The sequence below is a fragment of the Bombus affinis genome, unplaced genomic scaffold (genome assembly GCF_024516045.1).
Source record: "Bombus affinis isolate iyBomAffi1 unplaced genomic scaffold, iyBomAffi1.2 ctg00001018.1, whole genome shotgun sequence".
NCBI classification, from domain to species: domain Eukaryota; kingdom Metazoa; phylum Arthropoda; class Insecta; order Hymenoptera; family Apidae; genus Bombus; species Bombus affinis.
This window is the reverse complement of record NW_026109504.1, coordinates 5789-33253: the sequence shown is the minus strand read 5'-3', so window position 1 is coordinate 33253 and position 27465 is coordinate 5789. Positions and strand designations below refer to the sequence as shown.

Genomic DNA, 27465 nt, shown 5'->3' with positions numbered 1-27465 from the left:
TCGATCCACGAAAGACAATGCAAACTCGTGTTTACACACGAACATGTACACAATTCTTTGGCAAAGGAATTTAAGCAAATTTATGCCTGTAAAGGATAGTTCACGCGAATTTACGATTCATCGCCTCTCGAGCGCAATTGATATCGTTCCAAGGTAGCCATTGTTGACTCGTTACATTCTCTCTCCCGATTTTATCGCCTTAGCAATGTGTACGTTGGCAATAATGTACCTTTTTCCAAAAAAACATGTCGTTGGGGGCCAATTAATCTGACGTCATTCAGCTTTGAGACAATTTACGATAAGTGTAGTAGGTGAAATACAATTCAGTAGGGTCGTAAAGCGTTAAGCAAGGTCACTAATTGATCTAACTACAATTAAGGCCGTACGTAAGAGTCTGCCCCAGATTTTAAAAATTTATATCATCGCCAGTGGTTCAACGACGTGTCATAATTTAGAAATATAGAAATATAGAAATTACTCGAAAATATTATTCTGTTTTTAAATAAATAAACTTTTTGGAAATAGAATTTTGGGAACAGAAGTAGAACTGCAGAAGTAGAAGCAGGATTTCATTCACTTGGACTCTATTTGTTGGAAGGAAGTTTTATTTAATATCCGACTAACTGAACTTTTGTCGATTGAATTCACTTATCTACTATTTTACCCACTCGAGATATTCAGAACGGATGAACACAAGGTGTAATGAAACTGTTCAAACTTTGAATCATCCCTTAAACTCGAAGTGTCTCGTTTAATTCGACAGAGAGCCGGTAAACCGATCTCCGGCCACTTTAATCATCCAACAATTTCACGCTGGGATTCGCTCGAACGCCGTTATCTTTCCCGGTTGACGCGAAATCTCATTCGAAGATGGAAGAACCTTCAACCGTGTGGAACAGCAGTCAAACAGTGTATCAACGGAATGCTAAATCAAAGCTTTCGAAAGTGACTCTTATCGGTATAGTCACAATTTACGATAATGTGTTACGCACAGACAATATAAAAATTTGTCTCGAATGAAATTCGTTCTTCATTAGAAAACAATTTAATAGATAGACTCACGAAAATTCCCACCTGTTTTTCGTCAACTGTTTTTCAAAATACACCTAACATTCTTGTATGTTTCTAGTATTTTTCCAATTCATCGTGATATCATTCTTTGCGAATTCATATTGCTCGCATTCTAAAAAAACACTTACCAAAATCCTTACATCTGCAAGGAAACGTGCAATCGAAACGTGTAAATCTCAGCTCTGGCTCATTTTATGATCGCTCTATATTTTTATTCGTGGTGTACGTATACGCGTGAACCTTGAAGCGAGATACAGTTTGGCCAAACGAATTTGACGAGACGCGTCTGGAAAAGGAAAAATAATTTAATAAAAGCCGGTTGACTATAAACCCTTTTATAACACGGTTTCAATCACAAGCTGGCCAGATTGGATATCACGTTACAATGGTATTTATTCCCGATGATGACCCGTTACGACGACCGGATCCATACGCGACAAGACAGAGCTAGCACCTCGTAAATCGAAGCCCAAGACATTTAGGATCATTAAATGAGGCTAAGTGCGATAGCGGCCGTGATAGGATTAAACAGGATATATACAGTGGCCTGGCTATCTAAAGCTTGTGTATAACGCGTGTCCACATTTTTCATGAATTAATACATAATAAAGCGGAGAGACCACTTAGCGTCTCGTAATTTTGGCAAAAGTACATCGTAAACACTGACGAAATATGATTGCATAAAGAACAGAACCTGCTAATTTCGAAAAAAGTTTCGTGTACGTTTTGAGTGGAATTTCAAAACTTTAAGAATGTAATATAGTAGAAAACAACAATAACGAGGACAAAGAATATTTTTTCCAAGCCACTTTTACGTGGAAAAATAAATTACGATCGTTATTCGATGGTTAAGTATTCGACAATCTGGCGAGCTGTAAGTATTCGCATTAAAAATAACGAGATGAAACTCCAGGAATATGAAGGTACGGGAATGCGTGAAGAAAACGTTCGTTTAATCAATTTACTAGCGTCCATGGCAGCTGTTACTAAAAGCCTGTTGTTCAATCTAGCAACGTGAATGGAAATTACAATTTAAAACGGGTAAAATACTTCTGGACAATCTCTTCCTTTCTCTTTTTCTTTCTTTCTCTTTCTCTCTATCTTTCAACTCACGGCTGCAGTTAATAAAATTCTGCATAGATACAGTTTCTCTGGTTGATGTGATTCACGCTTGGAAATATCGATTTCGTTCGTTCGAGAATATAGCAGTCTTTTTCGTGCGTAAATTGAACTAGGAAGTTTCGTGGAACGTGCTACGTACGTTGGTGGAATATCATTGGCGTCATTAAGCTTCGACTATCGATTTTCAAGTCGGTTGGCGTTGCGACGTCATTCCCCGGGGCATAAAAATTTCGCTTTATCGATTAATACAATCGCGCCTATTTGTTTTAGAAGAGGAACTAATAGAGAATTTTTATTTTTCGAGCTTTTTCTACATTGCAATTTAACTTTGTTACGGTTTAAATTTTGGATAATTGAATTTTATTTTAGCTTCAACCGAGAAAAAAGAACTTTCAACTATATGGAAAAATTATTATAGTATATTGAAACGGGGGCGCGCTTATTGATAATAATTCCTCTCTCACTTTCGATAAATTTTCTAATAATAGAGAAATATAGTTTGGGCGAAGAGCCCTCAAAATAACAGAGCAGAATTCATTTTTGTCGAATGATGGAATATTCGAATCCTTACACACAGAAGAACGGAAAAGTTGTGGATTTAGAATTATCACGATCGTCATGAAGCACACGAGTTAACTTTCAATTAAATAAGCAAAGATAGAACTCGATTGGGAAAATAATTTACATCGTTGGTATTAATTCGTCGAATTGATATTTTCAATCTTCCCGGTATCACCTGTACGCAAGTTAATTTCCATGGAAATCTTCACAGCACCACATTTCCTGGATATTTTGATAATTAATTGCTCGTGTATCATTTAAAAAGGCACGTGTAGAATGCGTTGCACGGTACCACGCATGTTACCTAACAAGTTTTAATAAAACCCGGTGAAAATCGATTAATTACTGCGGCGGAAAATTCTGAAAACGTTGCATTGCACCGCTCTACTTCGTTTCGTGGTTCTCCATACAGGCACAAATGAAATAATCAAACTACGATTCTTTCCAATACCAGCGAAACGATGCACGTGCGTCCCGCCGATGTAACAATACATTGTTATTTCGCAGAGGTTTTGTTATTACGTGGTTCTTTTATACCAGATACAATACCCGTGAGTTGTAAAATTATTTCAAAGACGCGAGTTATGAAAATTGAATTGGATTACACGTGGTTGGTATGGATGAGAGCAGATTGCGAGAAAAAACTCGGATTTCCTATCAAGAACCGCACAAGATTAGCAACGTTTTAACGACTTCCGATGATCGATTTCGATTTCGTAGAAGAAGAATCGTGAAATCGCATGGGGGCTACTAATTGGGGCGTTGGCAAAATAATCATGCATCGGACACATGGTCGAATCGAAGCAACGTTATTCGTTTCATTTGCACTTGCTAAATTTGTAAATAATTGCTAGTTGCGGACAACCGGTCAAATCGATTAGTAAAATCCTTGATTCCTTTCTTCCTGTTAAAATAGTTAAAAATAGTACTGTTTTAAATATTATATTAAGTGTAAACGCGCGAAGTAAACGGTCAGTAACCATGGAGATTGGAAACATGAATAGAGATGAAACAGAAAAGAAATAGTCTTATTTTTCCAGCGACTGTATAATTCCAAATCATCAGAGAAGATTACACTTTTCAATCAATATTCGATTAAAAGAGACTTCATTTTGAAGACTTATTCACAATCGAGTTTATTGCTCGCCGCATTATTGTTCTTGTCGAGTAGAATAAAAGTAAATAAGATGCGGAAGAACGCGATGCGGAAGCAATTTTCTTCCATACAGAATAATTTAGCAACCTAATGCTATTAGCCAATTGACAAGCTGCAAATTGTACATGTATTTTTTACAATTTCACAGTTTTACGCGATATAAGATAATTGCATAACATGCAATTTCCAAAATTTACATTTAAAATTATAATTTATTATTATCGATCACTTGTAAAGTATCATTAGTTCAATCGTGCAAGGTGGACAGTTCCTATTACCCAAACTAATAAAAAGAAATAGAGAGGATTAGCTGGTGAACCTTTTTCATTGGAACTGCTCGATTATCCGAAATCCCATGGTCCCTACTCGGACAAGTGAGATTCCACTGTATTACCTATCTTTATAGTCGGACGATATGCGTGTGCAACAAAATTTCCTATCTGTGGTCGACAGGATATATGAAGATAAGAGCAGCATGGGAGAACCGAGATTATTTTACAGACTCGGTTTCTATGAAATTGCAGTATAAGAAAGAAAAGGAGAAGGTAATCCAGTCTTCGAGTATTTACAGTCTTCGAGTGTCCACTCTCCCTTGGGTACAAAGAATCCTCTGTTTCATTGCTAAACGGCACTGTCAGCGCTTTTGTCTTCCGTCTGACTAATATCGGTTTCTACTACTAATCTCGTCCAGCTTCGCCGATATCCATTGTACTGGAACCTATCCTTTGAACTAGTCCCCTGAATTCTGATCTCTTGTTATTCATCGTATTAGGATAATTGTAATAAATGGGTAAAATGATTACAGTGTGTATCAAATTTAACAAATTGAATTCTTCCGTCATCATCTGAGAGAACTGTGATCGTGCAAGTTTTTCTGGAGCTTAATAATTCTGTCGAATGAATGGTGCTTCTTTGACCGGACTGATTATAATTACGGTGGCACAGCTGGTTTTAATATTCTATATTTTAATTCGCTTATTTGGAGCTTGATTGAAGAAAAACTCCGGAAATTCTCGGATTTCGAATACAATTGTTTCAATTTGTCATCAGGTAACCTATTTATATCTCTCGGATACGTAATTCAAAATTGTAATATAAAATAATTTTTATTCAAACGACTGTAGCTTCTTTTTTTAATCGCGAGTAAAGAAAAACGAGACTGGCCTGTAAAACTATTTCTCTATGATTTTATGGCACAAAATCGTTGACACAGACGTTTTATATGTACCTTAAAAGATCATATATTTAAGGATAAAAATGTTGAGTAATTCGTGACAACACAACGTCCGAATATTTTGAATATTATAATGAAAAAAGAGAGGTTTACGGGAAATTGAGAAAGATGTTGGTCCTTTTAAACTGAAAAATATCACGATATTTGGCCGTCAAGCGTCAACGCCATTCATCGCACGCAAGTGCAATTTTTTCAATCCACCAATCCTTTCTCGATTGACGCGTTCACTGTAAAGGTAGATGATAAAATGGAGTTCCGAGGACGTTAAACAAATTTAATCCCAGTAAGACGATGATATCTTCTCGAAAGAATCACAAAAGACACGGAGATACCATGCCGTTAAAAAAAACAATTTGGTTTGAGGAAATATGTCGATAGGCTTAAAGTTGAACTAACCTAAGCTTCTTAACCCCTCTTACGAGCTTGACTGTGCTACACCATAACGAGTAGAAGGATTAGTTAGGTTTGCTCGACTTTTTCTTTGTATTCGTCGGACAACGAACTAGTATGTAATATGTAATATATATAGAAACATCTTGGCAGTATGTTTTTCGAGAAATCGAATAAGCCGCCCCAATAATTCTGTCTGGTTATCCCTCAGCAAATATCATTTCTATCGTTGATAAATTAATTTTAAACGTCTCATTTTCTCAACCAGTTTATCAAAATTTGATGGACATCATTGACATTGTAGAATCTTTAAGCGAAAATGGAAAGCTCGAAACATAATGAAACGTGTGGGGGAATGGCATATTGAATTAAATTTCTTATTACAGTGGTATTTACGTACCTTTAACAATGGACGAGGGAAACGCGAGCGAAATGAGTTTACGGTTTAGCATCGTGACGGGGGTAAATTAAAAACGCCATCTCTACATCCGAGGAAGTTACATTACAACAAAAGTTACAAGCAAATTCTACGCTTTCTGGCTTAATTAATACATTCTAGATTGTACAAAGAGCTAACTAGAAAGTCACGTGAATACGGAACACTGGTTTTTCGTTTAATTAAAGCGTCTCGAAAAGCTCGTTCGAAGAATCGAGTTAAGTGTTAAGAACTCGGATTAAATAGTTAATGACACAGTTTAATCAATTGTTATTTACTTTGTGAACACGAACGTTTTGATAACAAGCGACTTGTTAGTTGATATTTAACGAATCTAGAAATGCATTTTAATTTGTAGTACATCTGTCACATCTTGGCAGTGTCTTAAACATTCTTTCCAAACGAGATTTCTTTGAATTCGAAAAATCGTTACTTTCACTAAAATTCTACCGTTATATTAAAGCGTTTCCTTTTGATCATCAAGTAGCGTAAAAGTTAGAAAATCACCAAAAAAGCATTTATCATATTTTTCCTATGTAACATTTAACAAACTTCGTTCGGAATATATATGTAATATCGTGGACAAAAGGCCTAAGATATCGGCCGAACCGTAAACAAAGTCGCGAAAGCCGCGGCATCGTCGGGTACATCAATGCGGTCCTTTCAAGTGGATAGTTTCGCGGAAAGGGGCTGCGTGACCCTGGTCACGGGCGTTTCGGGACACGTGTCCGATAGGACGAGAAAAGACAAAGAAACGCTAAAGGCAGTGTTAGTTGAGAAGCCGGAGAGAACGAATGCAAAAAGCGTGCAGTGTGAGTGAGAAGCGAGAGCGAGCGAGTGTAGAAGCCGGAGAGTGTGAATCGGGAAGTCGAAAGCCGCGTATGAAAATAAGACGTACGACAGCATTGTAATCATTTCGTTGCTTCGAATAATAATCCATCATTACCCAACATAAAGACCCATTTAGATATTACATATATGTATCGTTATATAGTCCACAACTATTGTTTACTAAATTATTAACCGTAAAAATAAATTTCTCGCGATTACTGAAAGAACAGTTTTAGATAAGAAACTGAATCATCAGCGATGTTTGCGTAATTAGTGTGACGGTAAGGTTGACTTTCGTCTTTCTTGAGGGTGGCCCCCATAAAAATATCGAACTGAAGCCTCCGGTAGTCTTAAAGCTATTTTCACCAGGCTATGAGTAAACATCGAGCGGGAGGATCGTAAAGTTGAGAAAGTGGCTGCTCTTGACCGTCGGCGGCGTTGATCCACCCTCTATAACTGCCAATAGAGGGTTGCGCATTGCCACCAGTGTACATTCTGTTGTTTAGACTGCGATATTATTCCAGAAAACATTTATGTGGTTAGTACGCCACAAAATTTAGATATTCGGCGCAGTACCGAGATTGCATGTCAATATGACGTTTCAATATCTCCATTAAGTAATTAAATGAAGCCTGCCGGCGAAATATAAATTAACATCTTTAATAGGCAATATACGCTATTGTACGGAACCATTTGAATTGCCATGTGCACTTGCGGTAATGGTATACCAATTTTTCCAAAATGTATAAATTAATGGCAAATCAATGACTAGAGACGGTGATTAGTGTGTTCTCGTGAAATTGGAAGATTATAAACGCAAATAATCTGTTAACGAGGATCGCGTATAGAATTAGATGAAACTCGTATTAAAGGAATCAGGATGAAAAAATATATAATACAAAGAAATGAACCAAAGTTGAAATTAATCAATATTCTTTAAAAAATGCGTCGTTGTAAATTTACGAAATTTGTCTACGAAGAATTATGAATTGATCGCTTGGCTCTTCTGATAGTTCTGACGTTATAGAAATAAAAAATAATCTTCTTCTCGGATAAAGTACACTGTCACGTTGACGTACTTCCGGATTTTGGATAATTCTGCTGGAAACAGCGTTAATAATCTTCGCGTGAGTTTAGAAGTACCTCCTTTATCTGACTCGTAGTTTACGAGCGGTCTGAAGATAAAGAACTTTTTAAAGTATGTTTTATTGAATTAACCGCTTGAAAACCATGCTGATGAACTCCGTAAATTGAAAAGCAGAGAAAAATAACGATATTACGTACATTTTTTAAACTTGAACTATGTAATTGTCTATACCAGCAGCTTTGATAAATAAACTTAAGGATATCAGTCAGTTGACTAATTGTAAAATTGCAAATTATTGCGCGAGAAAGCTGAGATAATAAAATTGAAATGCTTTACTTTACTGAAATCATAGCAAATCTTTTGATCGTAATTTTTATGGACGAATTGCATCCTAATTGACTGAACGTTTGAACATTTTTAAGCTTTTATTATTTTAAGGTATATTAAAATACATTAGATGGAGATGATCGGACAAAAGGTATTTTACACGATTCGATCAAATAGTTGCATTAGTATTCATCGTCAATATCCGCCAGTAAAAGCGACACGAAATCATAGTGAATCCTTTAGTAAGACGTGTCCCAAGATCCGTCGCGTTCCTTTGCTCTTTCAAAGTTTATTTCCTGGTGGATCTCCGTCGTGTTCGTTTGAGAAACGTGCCTCAGCTTTCGATAAAATAAAGGCGGGGAACCGTGCGGATAGTTCCTTAGGAAATTGAAGAGAGTACCGACTGTTCCTGGCAATCTCTAAACATTCCCTTGACTACTCCTAATCCGTTTCCTACTTCCAAAGAAGAATAAAAACTTCGAACAAAACGAACTGTTGTTTGAGAAAGAAAGAGTATAATACTCCAATTACCCACCTATAAAACCCTACTTTGGGCTACTGAAACAAAGAGGATGAATAAAAAGAACAAAGCAGCGTAAGGAAAACAAAGCACGTATTGTTTCGAACTGACAAATAAAATCCAACGCTGCGCGCCGGTGTGATGAATTGGTGTTCTTGAAGCTTAAATACCGAACAGTTTGGAATTTATTTGATAGGTACATTCGTGTCATTTGCCAACGTATCTACATTTCATCTATTGTAGAGGATACCAAACTTCGAGCGTCCAATATTTGTTCCCACCGCGGAACACCGTATTCTGCATATTTCAATCGTGTTACGGTAGCGAGTTAGAGAGAACCAGAGAACTCCTGGCCTCTTCAAGATGTTCGATACACCGATACAACGGAACGAGATATTCAATTATAGGAAGAACACTTGGTGCACGATTGTAGAACAAGATTGAAGCGTGGTGGCCGATTATTTTCGTGAAAACAACCTACCGTTTGCTCCAAGTGTTCGTTCCAAGTATTCGTTCCAACTGTTCCTTCTGAACGTTCCTTCCCCTCATTCGTGCGAAACGTTTGTCCCAAAGTGTTGGTTCGAAAGGTTCGTCCTACACCCGACAGATCCATTTTTCGTCGTTGATATCATGCCGTCTCATCGTTCTAGGTGACGGGGAGAGAGAGAGAGAGAAAGAGAAAAAAGGCAACGGGATGAAATAACGTTCCCAAAGGATGGAAACATGGGATAACCAAGCCTCGCCTGGTAGCTTTTATTCGAATGGCAACCTTTCTAGACGTTTTTTACACTCGCCCGGTCGTTTTGATTGCGTATTCTTCGTCGGTCGGTTGGTATTTGCTATTCGACGAAGAGGAGGGAAATAGTCGAGTGGTGAACCAAGGAATTTTAATATCACGTTCAACGCTCGGATTTCCGACGTTTTCGTATTAAAACGACCGGAACAGATTGCAATCACGCCGACGGCTACTCGGCAATTAGGGAGAAAACAGGCCAGAGACGACTGTTTAAAGTTGGATAATCGAGAAACGAAATATATGGGAAGAAAGTTGGTTATTCGGCCAAAGGAAAATTAATGTACAATGGATGGAAGGAAACGAAAGAACGTAACGATATATTCCTGAAAAGGTTGACAACAGCAGGTGTTATGGCGGAGCTTCGTGGAACGACGTTCATGTTTCTGAAGTGGAATAATAAACGCGATTTTTCCAATTGGATCCTTCCATATTTTGGACGCTTTATGGATTTTCGATGAATAATTCGTTGACAAGGCGAGGTATGTTTATAAATCATTTTTGGAAATTCGTGACGATGACACGGGCCAACAAGAAGGGGAAAAGTGTATCTGGTTGTGAAAGATCGCCTCGTTCACCCGTTGTTGAAAGCGTGAAACACTGCGAGCCAACGATGAATTACTACGAAGTGTTTTGCAGTGTGTAGTTTCTGTTCGTTAAACTGTTCGATCATGCGGAAATATCCATCGGCTTCGAATTCGATGCAAATTTAATCGTTGAAATATTTTCTGTAGGATACAAAGGTGATTTGACGTTTTATCGAAAATCGAAGAGGCTGCAACGAATATTGCCCGTGCCTTTCTTCTCTCAGGAAAACAATGGATTGTTCGAGCGTTTCTAATTTCTCTTCGATACATTCCACATTTTTTTAAACAGAGTATTCATTAGAATACCTAATTCTTATAAATATATTTGGAATTAAATCGTAGAAAAATGATGTTTAATTAAACGATGAAGTTATTACAAAAGACTTTGTAACATTAGTAACAGTTGTTTGACTATAAGTCAAGATATAGATCATTCTGTATAATCTCGATTGCACTATATCGTGGGTTTAGCTTCTAACTCATAAAATGCATTATAATCTAAAAAATGAAACGATAGAGTGTCCAGAAATGAAAAATTTTCTTCAAAAGCACGATTCTTCTTTGTGTTGATTAATAATAGAATTAAAAAAAAAAATTGGCAAGCATTTTGTTTGCCATGTACCTTACAATTCCAACGAATATGATAAGAATAACGTTTTTAATCTTTTTGGACATCTCATCTTGCCAAATGTTGTTTCATAAGGTTTGTATCACTTCGAACCAGTCAGTGATTATGTTAGTTGATAAATCTTTTCCGCGACCATTTGCTGGGAACGTTGCACAACACAAAGACGTGAATGCAAACGTCAAAGCCAAACAAACGGGTCGCGCCTTGCAGAAGTTTCGTGTCTGAACAAACACGACAATCTCCTGCGGGAATGTGCAGGTTCGCGTAATACGTCTATTAATCGTTCAGTTAAGTCATCTTCATTCATTCGTTAGAAACAACTGTCGCAATTTGGAAACGTAGTACTCGAAATGTTTCCTCTTAAGAGTAGAACAAACGATGCAACAATCATATTATAACTTGTATATGATTTTTCTTTGCATTCGACTGCGGTGGCATTTAAACAAATTTAAAGCAAAGCGTAATTGCAAGAGGCTGACTTCAAAAGAGAAAGTTTGACGTTAGTATGATACACCAAGCTTATTACACCTGTACGGTTCTTTTTCAAATGCGATAACGATGAAAATTTGTAAACTTTGTAATAACATTCGATGCACGATAGTAATAAAATTAGTTTCATAGGAGAAAAGTTTAATGCTACAGTTGTGCATCAACCTTATTGCGCCATATACGATCCCTTTTTGCAATCCAATAAAATTTTCCAAAAATTTGATACAAAGCGTAGTAGTAATAAAATCAGCCTTAAAAAATGGGTACCATAACGCAATAAAATTCAATATGACAAAAATGACAAAACAACAGGTTCCAGATTTTTTATTTTTACAATTATTAAAATTGCATATTTCTCAGTGATAGAGAGATGACTAACCGCTTTGTAATGCTTTCGAAATTCTAATCGCTTCGGCAAACTTCCATCAGATCGGCGCTTCAACTATTCGACATCATAAATTCAGCCTTCGTCTGCAGCTATCGTCGATAGCTGCATACCTGCAATCCTATTATCGAACTTCTCATCAAAAAATCATTAGTATCGCTTATCCAACGAACCAACGATTGGAAACAAAATGGTCGAAAGATCAAAGTCGTGGGAGAAGCAACTTAATTCGAAGTTGACAGTCGTAATAGCTAGTTATCGAATCCGAGAGTTCAAATAGGCTTTAATCGAGCGATTTCCTCCCACGTATCGAGCTGATGATCCGGAAGAACATAAAGCCAACTATTGGATACCAGTTTCCACCAAAATCAATTCTGTCGAAGCATCTAGATAGCTGTAACCGATGAACTTTGCCTTTCATATTGTTCCACTCTTAATACCAATCGAGAGTCTCATATTACTATTGATTTGATGAACCGTGTAACCATGTCTCGTGACGTGTACAAAGATTTTGATTCAGACAAAGGTTTGTAACAGCTAGATTTAATTAAGAAACAAATAATTTGAAAAGTAATCAGCATACAATTGTATTATATCAGAAAATCTTGTGATGAAAGTTTTGTCGAAGCGAAGAATATTGTTATTGACCTAAATTAGTAACTTTGCAGCACTTTGAATAACTAAAATAATCGAGAGTTTCGTAGTAATGAATTAGTATGTTAAAAATAAACCAGAGAACAGAGGATTAATTGTTTTAGTAATGAGTTCTAACAATGAACAAACAACAGTTGAGAATATTTAATCTGCAAAACAGTGCCAAAGTAGTCGAAGTTCGAAGCGTCCAACTTTAAAGTTGTATCTTTAAAGTCGTTACTTTATATCGTCATTTATATCGTTGAAATTTCCAGAAAAGTAACAGCGACGAATTTACAAAACGATGAGTAATTAACTTTTCAAATTGTGAATTTTCTTTCAACCATCCAATTATTGAATTTCTAATGTTGTAATCTTCAATTAGAATGTTGCATCCAAATTCTTCGCGATAAAATAACCTACTAATTCCTTTAATTCTTGTACGCAGCACAATGTAATTAGATGAAACTTACACCCTTAGTCTATGTTAATTGGTGTCGTCCTTTGAAGATACGATCTTTGAATATACGATCGTCGTCGTTCCTGACATCGTTAATCTCATTCGACAGCGTCCCTTTAACATTTCTCGGGAACAACCAAAGAACACGAATGATTACATCACCGATCAGACATGAAATGAAAAATATGCTTCTAATTAACGTTGTTCATAACAAATAATATTTTTTCTCCTCATATTTTTAATCGTCGTACGAATCGCTACAGCCGATGAAACTCAATTTCTCCTCGCTGCTCGATGATTTTTATCGCTACTCAGAATGAAAAATCTATGTAATATGAATCGAACAGTCCGCGCTATAATTTATTCTACGATATAATTTATCCTACGATTTAGCATTCTGTTCTACGAAGACTCATGGAGTTTAATAAATCTTATTTTAAAGGAGAGAAGCAACTGTAAATCGGAAAAGGACGATGGAATGGTTTTCCACGTCTCGTCATTTCGTTCTAGAAAGATTCGTGGATAAAAAGAAATTAATAAATCCCATTCTAAAGAAGGGACGAAGGCATACATCGAAAGAGAACGGTGAAGTGCTTTTTTTATCATGCATCCCGAACTTTATTCGAGTTTCAAATACATACTACAGCGAAGTTCGCTCGGTAGGATTACAATGGATCGTATAAGCTTCGAAAAAGACGACCAAGTTGACGTTTTCTGATTGATAAATCAGCTCTTTTTTTCTTTTTCGCGGCGAAAGCGTTTCGACGGAGAATTATGGTGATCCAAGATACGCTTTGTTGTGAAAATCTTTAGATCTCGCCTACTCTCCGTGAAAACCTCTTTTAAATATAAATGAGACTCAGCTTTATTCCAACAGGGTTCCTTCGAAAATTGGAAGAAGATTGATCAAAAACCATATTTCCACAAAAGTCTTTCGACTCTGACGAAACTACAACATCACTCGTGTAACATTAATCTATCAAATTCAGGTTTAATGGTAATGTTTAAAGGGGAAGAAAGAAATCCACGTTTAAATTAGTTGCTAGACTGTCGATCGATTTGCATTTCCATCGTAATTCGAAGTACATCGCGGCAACCTCATCGAGGGAACGTTTCGATATCTTCGTCAAATCCGGTAGCAAGCTGGAGCTTAAGCTGACGCGAAATATTTATAACTTTTCGATCACGTACGAAAAACTACTCGACTATATCTCTATTTTATCCAACGAATTCCCTTTGTTCGGATCGAATTACGTATATTTACGCATCTCTCCTATGCTGTCACTTCCATGACAATGTTTATTAACCTCGACCCATAGAATTATTTTCCCCCCACGTTGTGTTGTGTCACCATATTCCATGTTCCGTAATTCGAATTTCAGAAAAAACACGTTCATTTCTTTTTATAAAAGCAATCTTTACAACAGCGCCAGTTTGCATTGTTAAATACAAATATTTCCATATATGTACAATCGCATGGCGAAATTTGATTTACGAAATTAATATCGAAATAAATTGATATCGAAATAATTTTAGCGACAAGCGTATTAATTGTTTATGTACAGGGTGTCCTAAAATTCAATAACCAAACGTTTCTAGCGCATTATGTTGTAATACGATATGTTTACAATCAAGGAAAAAATATTTATTTGACATTAAAAGTTGTAATAAAAGTCACGGAATGGACTTGCGATCACTGTGCTATAAAATGAGAATAGATTTATAATCACTAGTCAGACTATTAGACTATTTGTTTGGTGTAGATACTCCATCTCAAAATGTTCACCGTTCGATACCAACCTAATAACGATAAAAGATTAAATTTATTTCCTCGTAAAACTCATTTTAATCGTGCTTCATTTCAATGTATCAATCAACTCTCTGTATTAATTCAAAACACGTGTATCAATATTTGTTCGATGTACCTTTCTTTTTAATATAAAAGTGCATATTAAAGGTCAAAGTATTTTCCACTTCGTGTTTCGTATTTTTATTATACCTTTTTAATAAAGCTTCCAACAACCTGGATTTATATTATACCACATTTTTTGCTTGATTATAGCTGCAGAATTAATTTGCGAAAGTAGTGAAAAAAATGTCTGTTAGATCCTAAGACGGATCTGCCTTTTTTCTATAAAAAAGTAAAATTGACAGAGTTCCGAACGATCCATAACTGATGAGGAATTAACTTATCGAGTACGGCGTGGTAAACGATCAACAAACGAACTTTCTGATAAATCATCAACATCCTGCACAATTCCATTTCGCAACTTTGTGTGTTTTAGTTATCCGATCAACATCATAGCAAACGAAAGTACACTGTCTAAGTGCGAACGAAAAAAGTTTCTCCTCTTCGTGGCCATTAATCATTTTGCAGACAGAGAATGGATTAATCATCGAGGGTAAATTAAACAAGATACTCTTTTTCTGTCCAGCAACCTTTATCTCGCGATCTAACGTCGGTATCCTTGGACTTGCTCAAAAATCGAGACGACAGACGTCGTGGAGAGACGAAATAAAACGAAAGAAGAACGCGTTGAATTAGACAAAGAGGAGTAACACGTAGGGAAAATCGGATTGTATTGTAGCGATGCTTCCTCATAGACGTCATGTACCGGTGAACTACATATCCAGGAACATGAAATACGTGGACACAGATACGTGGTTACCTCCGTGAACGAAATTTTTATCAGTAGAAACTTTTTACCAACAGTTTCCCTTACCTGTGAATAATACAGTTTACGATTTTTGGACTGTGACCACGTACAGTAATTTGGCTGTTATAATTATTATATATTATACGTATATACACATTTCGCGTGTATGAGATAAATTTTGTTGGTCGTGCATATCATCACTAGATACTAAGTACTCGTAAAATTTCATTCGTTTTATTATCAAACTTGTCATTGTTATGCGAGAGTATTTATCTATACTGGTACTTTGTAAGTTGTAAAATTTCCCTCGTAATATTAATAATAGCTAGAGGACCCTGTAACATCTAGTGGAATAACGAAACAAGATAAGTCGTTGAAAAAGTATATTGTCCTAAATCATGTCCAACTAGATCTTCATTTGAATACATGACATTTCGTATGCTTTAAACTAGTAGAAAAAGAGCAACAAAATTTCGAAAGTTTTAGTTCGATAACCAAAGGATGAAAATGTCTGGACGAAAATATTGGAGATTCGCTCGCGTCAAAAATTCAATAAATTACCATCCGGAATTCGGCTGTTTGTGCCAAGTGAAATTTTCAACGACCTGAAAGTCAGCACGTTCCATAGCGAGAAGAATCCTAAAGACGTCGGATCGTGAGAACGTTGATTCTCTCTGGACGAACGGAATTCCGAACTGCCATAAATCCTCAGAATCTTCTCTCGTGAATTTTCGCTGGAACTCATTCAACCGTTTTAATCACTCAACCGCAATTGTCGTGGCGAGAATGATGACTCTTGCGGTCATAGGATGAATCATTCATGTTCCTGCTAAAAGAAACTTTCTTATCGAAGCTATAGATTCGAACGTCACGCGACAACCCTGGCAAGCCGTAACATTTCGAAACTGGACCAGCTTGAACGACAAGGTAACGCTGAAATAAATTAAATCGCGATAATTAAGGCGCAACGTTAAAACAAAAATCGGAATGTAAAAGGACGGCTGGTTGGAAATGACGTTCCTTCGAGGAGTGGCTTTCGCTTTTATTGCTCGAATCCACGGATTCGCGTAGATTCTTAACCTCTGACGAACGTTTCGCTGGCAAGAGGGTCGCTTGAAGGGGTTGAAAAGGGTCAAGAAGATGTCGACATTAAAATTCACGCTCCCTGAGAATTAAACGCGAAAACCATCTATAAAAAAGGTTGAAAAAGTTTTGCTTCTACGAATCGTTCTGCAGAAAAAGGCACGGTTGCTGGAGAAGTGTTGTTTTACAACCGGTCGCGTAATTCGAGGGTTACCTTGAAGGCAAGATCTCGGCCGAAGCTCGTAAAGGGTGGATTTTGCGCGTGCAAATGGTACTAGAATCAAACAGAACCGAACCTGATCCCGTTCTATTCGAAAGAAAATAATAAAAATTGTTTGTAATAGTTTCTATTTTTTTCGAGAACGATACGAATTTTCGCAAAATTGAGCTAGAGGAAAAAACTGAACTAAAAAAGTCTCGCTTTTTTATTCTCGTAGCTTCTGTTGACATTGGAAATTAGGTCGAAAATAAACCAGCTGTAACGGGTAGCGAAATTGAAGTTGTACAAATCGCCGACTCAATTAGAGGAAATCAAAGCTGAACGTAAGTTCCGGACCTGGTATATTTATCTTCAAATGCTTTTTGTATTCTTTCGTTTTTTCCTACGCTGTTTTGTTGCTCTTCTAGATTTCGGCGCACGTTAATTCTCATTTCGCAGGATAATCTATGAAATTCTCGCGTGGAACGTATACAAAGGGGATTTTTGCCGACATTACCAGTTTATCTCAAGATTTAGGGTTACTATCCTTTTGCTCTTTTCTTTTACCACCCGTACGAAACTTATTAAATCCATTCAGGATCGTAGATCGTTCAGTTTCCCCTTGTTGAAACTTTGCTTTTTATAGAAAACTTCTTTCCTCCTAGAATATATACTTGAACAAAGTTGTTTCATCCGCAGCAAATTAAGTCGCTAAACAGTAAAGAAACCGTAACTCGTTTTTATTTCTTACTTAACGTTAACGCTTCTGATAACGCGTTTCGCGCTCTGTTACAGCAAAATTTCCCGACGAATAAGCTACATAGAACGTGGCAACGACTAATAAATGCGATACTCCTCGACGAGATTAAAAATAAGAAAAAAAAATCCAAGGCTTTGATACGGTTTGTTTCTTCTGAAACCAGGTAATTCCTGCCCTTTTATTGCCAGTGCAAACGAACACGCGACTCATATTCCGATATTATCTTCGATATGGTTGCTGTCGTGATAGGCTAAGGGAACGCGAGACTGTTATAGATGACTGTTAGATGCGTCAAATAAGGTAGGAAAGGTACATTTTGAAATTGGTAAATGATGAATATCACTGTAACTTATTGTCGTCTTGTGAACTCAACATACGACCTCGTTCATAAATATTATCAACGTGTACAAATTTCCTAGTAATTTTAATCAGCAACCGGAGTTTCAAATTCGTAAAGTTTACGCAAAGGATCGATTTGCTCGTAATACCAACGTGGTGTCACCGGACACTTGGTCTGCATTGGACAACACGTTAATGCTACAGGATGTGAAAGTGTTAAAATAAAGTTTCCGAGGCTTACTTAACTTTCTGTACGTGTCCTAGTACTCATGGACAGCGATGTATATTTTTTGGATATGTATATTATACGAAATTGAAATTGTTTATATAAAATGTGTATCACAATGTTTCAAACATACAGAAACCATCTGTTTTACTGCATATTAATTATTGAAAAAAAATGTATCGCGATATTGCACGATAGCTTTAACGTAGAATAAAATTGGCCTGGTTTCCATTTCTAATTTCCCAGTTATATTATGTTCTATTCGAAACAAGCTTATGTGCTTCTGAACTTTGATGTATAAATCAACAACGACAAATAATATTAAATTATCATTTAAATCTGCCAGAAAAGAAGAATCCAAAAGATGATGCGAAAAGGTTTGATTACAACCTTTCTTCCATCTCTGACAAAGGGAACGTGAATTATTAAAAGGTTTGTCATCCAATAAACTCTACGAGAAAGAAATCGAACAAACTAGTGGTTTGCACGCTGATCGTAACATTATCGTTCACCATATTATCGATGTCGATTAATTTAGCTCAAAATTATCGTCCAACATTTGCGAAGTTTATCGATCACAATGTAGAAAATCAAACAACACGATTGTATTATTCATTCTCGAGGAAAAAATTATCGTGTTCTTAAACAGTCACGATATTACGAAGGTTCGTGCCACCTCGTTCAAGGATTAGACTTAGGGAAAACGATTTTCTGCATGTTATGTGGAAATAATCGCAATTTAAAGTCTCTTTGCTCCAAAACGACGTTCAGCTAATCTCGTTTGGTTTACACGGCACCCATTTGATTTAATGAGAGTATAGCTCACGTAGGTACCCATAAAGGCGTAATCAAAATTCCATAAATATGAAACACGTGTATAAACGTTGTTATCCGAAAAAGCCGAATAAAATTCAATGCATGCATCGTCGTAATTTCTAACGCAGAACATCGAACGACGAAAGACGTTGCACCTATTTATAATTAAGTTCAACGTACGTTTAACTGACCGATTCGCCAGATTCACGTTTGATTTGGATCGCGCGCAAAGTAATTTTCCGCTTCCGATCTCGAATGGAACGTGCACTAACATGTCAGACATGTATACAAATTGAGATAACAGAAACATGATAACTTGATTAAAATTGAAGAATCACTAAGAAATTATCGAAACGTTTAAGAATTGTTATTTCGTTTAAAACGTTAGACGATGAAGTCTCTCGTCCATCTGATGTAACATAATTAATATTCTTTTTATACTTCTATTTCTTGATCTCAATTTTCATCAATTCTGATATTTATATTATTATTGTATCACTTGTTATTCGATTCCATGTACACTGCAAATGATTTTACGATACAGACTGAGATTTTGAGTAGAGTAGTTCTTAGCGTACGTCATCTATTAATTCACTTTCAATCCTTTCAACAGAGTTTAGATAAGAAAACAGCCAAAGAGAGATTAAAAGAAAATCGGAGATATAAAATGAGAATATAAAAATAGTACTTTGTCTTAATAATTATATTTACGCCTAATCTACCAAATTGCGAAGCAGCTACAAGAATATCGCCATTATCGCTAGACTGTCGGCAAATTTTTAAAATCCTCTAACAGAGAACTCTATACCGTTCTGTTTGTCCCGCATCTCGAACACTGTTCTCTCAACATAGAATTCTTCGTTTTGTTGTTTCTAAAATTGGCGACCCCGCTGCAGCAATTTTTTAAAACTACGATTTGCTTTTAACGTCTCTCGGGTTGTTTACGTTGGAACCGCATAGATTCATTGCCAATGCTACTACATTTGTCTTCAAAATTGCAAACGACTATATTATAAATTGCTGGGAAATTCTGCAGCTATCGGAGCTCGATGTTTCTCCGGGGACATTCAGAAAATTTCCCTTATTCTATACATCCGATATTTAGTTGTGTTAAACGTATATGTGACCACGCCACTCGCTCACGCGCCAGCTACGCTTTTTCTGTAAATCGTTGCCCACGTTTATAAGAATACATTTAAAACGCTTGACATTCGTCTTCGTCTTTGTATCACGTATGACAAACGCCATATTTCAATTATACAGTGTGTCAGTTTTATCTGGAAATATTTCGAAAACCATAGATGAGACAAGAAAATTGATTTTCAGGCAAATGTTATACAATTTTGACGGGGTCATATTATGCCGATATTTATTTTATGCTGGAATAACTTTGAAAAGCCCTGTGAAAGTAACGCTTGTGTTTTTTAAATGGGAACTATATTCTTTTTTTTTCATATTTTTATAACTGACGTCGAAGCGCTTCTTATTTATATTTTTTGCATAAACCCATATCCGGACATTAATTCTTAAGAAGAATGCGAAGTTGTATTAAACATCTAGAAACGACTAGTCGTTTCAGGGATAGTATTTCGGTGCATACACACGTACTCGCATAAACAGCTCTTTTTAGAACCATCAATGATGTATAAAGTCTACAGGAGAAATGGATAACGCCAATTATGTCGATATATCAAGTTTGAGATTTAATATTTCGATAATATTTTATGCGGAAAGTACGTAGTAGTAGAAGCAGGTAATGTTCTGAAAATGTTTTGATGTTGTATGGTGGTTGCAGGAACGTGGAATAAGAAAATATAGGGCTTTTCAAGGACTCTTCGGGGTGAAATAAATATCACCATGATAAACCCCTCGAAATCGTGTAATATCTGTTTTATTGTTCTCGAGATACTCACGTGTTTCAGGGTAAAGTGGATAAAACCGTAAAACGTTGATAAATGTATGTTCGTGTTGATTATGCTTAAACCAAAGAGTATTGCCCGTATGAATAAACGAATGAAACAAGATAAATTTCGAAAATTTGCGAAGAGGATGGGGAAACGTATGTTTACTTCCAGAGTCAAAAAGCAATTGTGGTAATAGGCTGATCGACGGCGTACTGAATTATAAAGCTGTTTTTTATCAAAAGAAAATAAGAAACTTATCGTGTTCTTTCCTCATAGTTTTCAGTTGTGACACTTTTAGAATATACGTGCGACACTACGAACGCAAGGATGTAACAATAAAGGCAGCTCGCGATCGTATTTTTCTAAAATCGAATTAGAAGATTCGAGAAAATTCCTTTGATCTCGTTCGAATCGCGAATGCATCTCACCACCGGTTTCCTAAATAATGTAATTTCTGAAAGCCTTTCATAGACCAGTTCGATGTTAAATTAATCGAAAGTGCTTCTGAGAGAGAACGAGTCGGTTTCTTACGCGTTGTCTGAATACATCACGGAATTCTTCGTCGGTGCTGGCAACCTTTGTGTTACGTAATTCGTCGTCCGTCTTTGCAACCTTTGTGTTACATTTTCATCGATTCGACGCCGTAAATGTGGCGATCGGGTGCAGAATGCCGGAAAGAAACGGGAAATTGGTCGTAAAAGGTGCGCGATCCGATAACGCGAGCTGGGGACGCATAAAAATACGAGTTAATCTAACCTTAAGCATCGCGACGATCCAAATATTGATCGTCACGGAAGCAAGGAGGCCAAACACGATAATAAGTCATGGAGAATCATTCCCCCGTGGAACGTTCAATTATGAAAATAACCGGAATGTTAAAATATCGTTAGAGGCGTTCTATCGATCGAGGTTCAACGATCAAGACGGTAGGAAAATGCCATGGACGAAACCTTTACGTAGGAATTTTCTATTTAACATAAAACAGATCTCTATCAAAAGAACAAATCTGTGTTTGTTTCTCTGCACAAAATTAGCGTAGTAATTCACAATGAAAATCGATCAAAATTCAACGAAAAGCATAAGTTCTAAAGGAAAGGCGAGTTTCCTTTAAGTAAAATTTTCAGATTGAAAAGCATATAAATTTTTCACCACAAGGATGCAAGTTAGAAAATTTCCTATTCAACGTGTCACAATTCTATTTCGAAAGAACAATCCTAATTTGTTATTGAATCTGTCAAACAGATAACACGGTAGACTCGTATAGAAATATTCTAATGAAAATCTTAATCGAAACAAGATTAAGACAAATATAATGAACAAAATTTAAAAACACGAATAAAAATATAAATTTCCATATATTAAGTTATACCGGATAAATGCAAATTACAAAATACCCCTACGTACTCTGACACGTAACAGTCCTCGACAAAATAATTCTGATTTGTTTCTCTCTAGGAAATTGCCACTTGTAATGTTAATTAATCAGAATTTCTCGACTAATAGCTTTGGTAGAAATCTCTACCTACGCTCTGCTATCCGCGACACGGCGTTCTTTGAATTTATTAATTGTAGCGTTAATGTATGAGTTAGGATAAATGTTACATTGTAAATAGTTTAAAGGAATACAGCTTCTGTTTAGTTTTAAAATCAGCAGACAACAACGAGATGGTACAGTTCTTACGAGACACGTAGGCTTAGGTTAAGATATGTGCATGTGTGTACAGCTAGTGCCTGCGTGAGGGTAAGGGAGTGTTCGCCAGTGAATGTTTCTTTTTATCTAGCGATAAAATAATAATTCAATTTCCAGAAATAGTCATCCGCTCTATCATCCTTAGATAGTTCAGCTTCTGTCTAGTTATATTAGTTAGAAAATGCAAAGCAAACTGCAAATTCCTAACCTCTTGTGTCCGATTCAAAGTTCGTGTCGTTGAATTTTCACGTTGATATCGAACATAGATGTCGTGGTCCGCGCGGTAACTTCGTCGGAGCGATAACTATCCAACGCGTATTTGCATATAATTTGAATAAAACGAAGGAGACATCATTGAGTGTCGAACAAGAAGATTAGTGACGAGATCTGGCATGTCAGTTACTCGTTAAATTAGCGGCACAATTTCGTGCGCGTAATTAAAATTGATCGTTTAACCGACGAGGGGGGCGTGTAATGCAATGACGTGACTATAGACATCGCATTGTTAGATGCTGCGGTCTGGTCTCACGCGACGAAAAACTGTGGTTTAATCTAAATAGACTCTATGGAACAGATTGCCCGTAGCCAATAAAATCGATGAAAAGCACGCACCGTTTTTACAAAAACATCATTTACGCGATACATGCAAGTTTATCGATTAAAATGTACACTTTGTGCAACGTAACTGCGTCGGAACGTTAGGAGTTGATCGACTGTTTTACCGATCGAACGTGCAGCTTTTATTTTTGAATTGAGCGCCAGAAATTCCACACATACCTAGAAATATCAATAGAGCAGAGTATCGTTACACAAACTTTTCCTCACTTTTACTTTGATCTACGCTTGATTTCCACGTCCCGTCATTGATCACACAAGACGCGCGAAAGGACAAAAGGAGGCAAAGTGACAAACGGAGCGAAAATCCGGGAGGGAAGATTCAAATGTCTCGAGGAATTTACGTGTCGTAGAATAGTGACAATTTACTTACGATTGATGAACGTCGTTTCGAGGGTGGCCGTAGCGGATACTGAACGAAAACCAAGAAATCGGCGAGAAAGGTAGAAGACAACCGCGTCTGCTCGTCACCGCGATACTACTGGCGGTGGTTGCTCTACCCACACCAGAAAGTGCGACCCAGGAAGCAACCCCCACCGGCCGTCGACCGGTCGCGATATAGCAAGCTACCCCTGTGAATCGGTGATCCTTCGATTTCGATCAACCTGATCGAGTTTCACCATTGACGTCGTTTACCACGTTGATGTCGAGGTGGCCGTCACGCGGTAACCAAGCATAATTCATTCCATCGATCAGATCTCGATGGAAATTAATATATTCTACCGATAAGGAATCGCTGAATATAAGTTCGCATAGAAATGTTACAGCTACGGTGCATTAAATAGATTCTTGATTTATTGCGATGATATTCATGGAAAGTTAATATAATTGTAATGGCAGAAGGTGATGGGCGGATGCAAGCGACATTCAGTTACACGCATAACATGATATCGATGTGTAACATGTATACGTAGATGGTACTATCGTACTTTCGCGTTGAAAACTTTATAGTTCAATTCCATTGTACCTTAAGTCGTCCTTGGATTTCTGGCATACGCCCCTATAAACCCTAGAATATCTTAGGAATTTGCAGATCGTTTCCGAGTCAAGACATCGTGCAATTCGCCCCTCTCCTTTTCACGTTCTTTCTTTCTTTCTATCTCTTTCGTCGATAGAATTTTCTTCTCCAATACCTTCATTTATCGTTGCAATCTCTTTTAGCAATCTCTGCGCCTTTTGATCGATGATATCCGTTTGATTTTGTATCTTTACGTTGGTTTTTCTACTATTTCCTGGTATTGTTGTAATTTCTTCTATTCGTAATCGTCAAAGTGTCTCTCTCATTTCTAAAATCCTCCTGATATTGTTACGCCCACTTAAACATTTATTTTTATTGTTAGATCGTCCTTTTTGTTACGCGTCTGCTGTTTTCTTTTTACTGCTAGAATTTTACTTTTTGAGATCGATGCTGTTTTTCACTGGTGGAGTTCTTTTTCTGGCCCAAATTGATATCTTCCGTGGGTGTTTAGGTTCTCGAAGCAATTATTATAGATATTTATTAATCCATGTGCACGTAAATCGAGAAAGAGTATGAGAAATATTCATAACATCTATTGTTTTTACGGCAGAATTCACAATAAAGGAATGCATGCCATTATGGTTCATTAGATTGCTTGAACAGGATTAAAAGCTTTATGATTCTGTTTCATACAGATTGTATACAAACGGACTAAAACGAATCACGATACGGTTAAATATTGAAACAACTGCAGATTGTAGCGAATTAAAAAGTTGCTCGTCGATCTTTCAAGCGAAAAGATCCCCTATTGACTCTATTGCTGTACGATTGCCGATATTTTTCCAAATTAACGTGTGAGAAATGTTAGCCGAGTTATAATTCGCTTATGTGATATATGTATCGCACATAGGGTGTTTTCCATTTTTTTAGTCAAACTATGAGAGCATAATCTACAAGTGAAAATAAGAAAAAGATATTACATAAAATTTAGCAGTAAACTATTTATGCAAATGCATATTTTTTATGGATATAAAATTGATTTAAAAAATGCACCCGAGGTAGAGAATTATTTTATTTATTAAATATAACAAATAACAACATTTCGTTAGTGAGACCTGACATGAACTTGTAAATAAAATACTCAAATACATTTTTTATGTTTTATATTCTGTGTATTTTTGCAGCTTGAAAATTCCCATAAATGTGTAAAAATAGTCGACCAACTCGTCATAAATCATAAATAAATAAATCAAATTTATTATGTTGAAGATATCGCGAGAATATTATCAAATATCAACAACTAACTTATTAATTAGTTGTGTTAATTCTTCCTGCGTTGTTACTTTTATATATTCTGCAACAACAAATTTGTTCCCATGCGCATATTTTATATTTCAAACTGTGTTCGATATTGGCTGATAACTTTGTAATAAAGCGTTTACTGTGAAATTCGCTACAACAGATTTCTCTTATTTTCGCTTGAAAATTCCCTTACCTTTTTAACGACAAAATAGAAAATACCTTGTATAAGAATTATTGAAGCTAAAAAGCGTGTTAATAGCTACGTTTCGTTGCATTATGATTCTTCTGAGAATACTCAAAACGCAAGGACTCTCGCAGTAGAATAAGGAGCCACGAACAGACTTACTTCATTCACGTGATCGTAGTTGTATTGAGGTGCACGTCAATGCCATCTGCACATATCGACTTAGCGGATTCCACTCCGTGTCCCATCGTAATTAAAACGGTTTAAGATAAAGAGTTGACATGCTTGAACGAGTCCTCGTCGCCGGGAATTTATCCACTGTGCGAATATTCAAACGTCCATACGTACCATCGTAGTTGGCCTTAATTAAAATTTCTTAATCGCCTTCAACAGTGGTAAATGGAACTCATTTTGCGGTTACTTGAACCGCTATTTCAACCACATAATACGCAAATACGATTTACAAATTGTTAAATACCGATGACACAATGAAGGATTAAGCAATAAAGAGGATGGAGAGAGAATAAGGAAGTCGTGAATAACTGAATAAATCATGATTTAAATCCTGTTCTACATTGTAGAGTGCATTGTGTAAAATATATTTCTTCTTGAACAAATTCACCAATAGTTCCGTAGATGTTATAACGACCGGGTAAAGAACCATAGTTTCGAAAATATCTAAGAGAAATGTTAGAATAAAAATTAAGAATTTCCCGCGTATTTATTTCCGTAATTTTGTCACAAATTTGAACTGATATCAGTAATTTCAGAAAAATTACAAAAAACAAATTCACTGTTTCAAACTCTAAAGTTAGTGTGTTCCCTTGAACGACGTCAAATACAATTTTCGTATCTGGGAAAACCACTCGACTTGAATTACAGAACATGTTGTTACATAACACCAGGAGGCAAATAAAAATGCAATATTCGAAAAGACTTGTTGATGGAATATGAAATATCGTCCCTGTGGTTCGATATTGGTGTTTCAACGATGGTAATATCATGGATTACATAATAGCACCGCTTTCACGAAATCGCGACTCGATTCGAACATGTGTTTGAATTTTGAATACACGAAAGTTGGCCGTCTTCTGAAATATGGATCAGTGAAGTGTACACCGTGTGGCCTCGAATGGAGGCGTTTTCTCGCCCCTCTCCCCATCCCTCACTCTTTCTCTCTCTCTTTCTCTCTCTCTCTCTCTCTCTCTCTCTCTCTCTCTCTCTCTCTCTCTCTTTCTCTCCTCCCTGCCATTTCGTTCTCCGACCAAATATTTGGTGCAAACACTCGACTCTGATTTTATAATTCCGGTCGAGTGGGGCATAGCTCTTTCAAAGAAACTGCCTACCATTTCAAACTAGTTTCGTGCTTTTCCCACCTGGCCATATATGCATAGCTACACAGTGATCCGTGAAACGAATGAATTTACTGCGACGGAAAAAGCAACTGTTTGTTTCTCTTGCGGCACTAAACGAATCCACAGCGAAACAGGCGCCGCGAGGACCTTACGCCCTCGTTCGTTTGGCTAACCGATTATACGAGCAAACTTTTTTATCACGGTACAAACATAAGCCGATTATAGATCTGTCGGTTTAATCTGTTGTATGGCGAGATAGCAATTTTGTAAGTAAACTTAGCGAGGAGCAATTTTGAGGTATTATCGCTGTACGAGTGAGTAACTTTAAAACTAGCACACAAATCACGTCGAGCGAAAAATTTGCATGGTTAATTCGAAAGTTATTCGACAAATTACGGACAGCCAGCAAATGCTAAAGTGTGTCGTTTCGTAGATGTCAGTAACAAAAAGCTGGCAAAAATTTCGCTTGTTTTTCCTGGATCAAGCGTGTATCAGATGGCGTTCGAAGCTTACTTTTCATGGAAGACATGTGGGATATTCAGATTCGTGTTTTATCGTTGGTATTTTACTCTTGCGGTAGAGAAAGGTGCGATTGTTCTTATCCAGGAGGGATAATGGAGCGCGCTGATTCTGGGTTTCATCGATCAGAATCTCCCGCGTTGGGAAT

General features: G+C 36.7%; 1 long non-coding RNA gene across 3 annotated transcripts; it reads right to left on the bottom strand.

Moving 5' to 3' along the window:
• Positions 1–1246: 1246 nt before the first annotated feature.
• LOC126928501 (uncharacterized) lies at positions 1247–27465 on the bottom strand. 3 transcript variants are annotated; one of them, XR_007716721.1, is made up of 4 exons: positions 26790–27464; positions 25606–25872; positions 23373–24471; positions 1247–1357 (listed from the first exon to the last, which is right to left on the bottom strand). It is a non-coding gene; the product is annotated as an uncharacterized LOC126928501 (long non-coding RNA). The 3 variants fall into 3 exon arrangements; XR_007716722.1 differs by lacking the exon at positions 1247–1357 and adding an exon at positions 19180–19199; XR_007716720.1 differs by lacking the exons at positions 1247–1357; positions 23373–24471 and adding an exon at positions 25016–25410 and having other exon boundaries at positions 25479–25872; positions 26790–27465.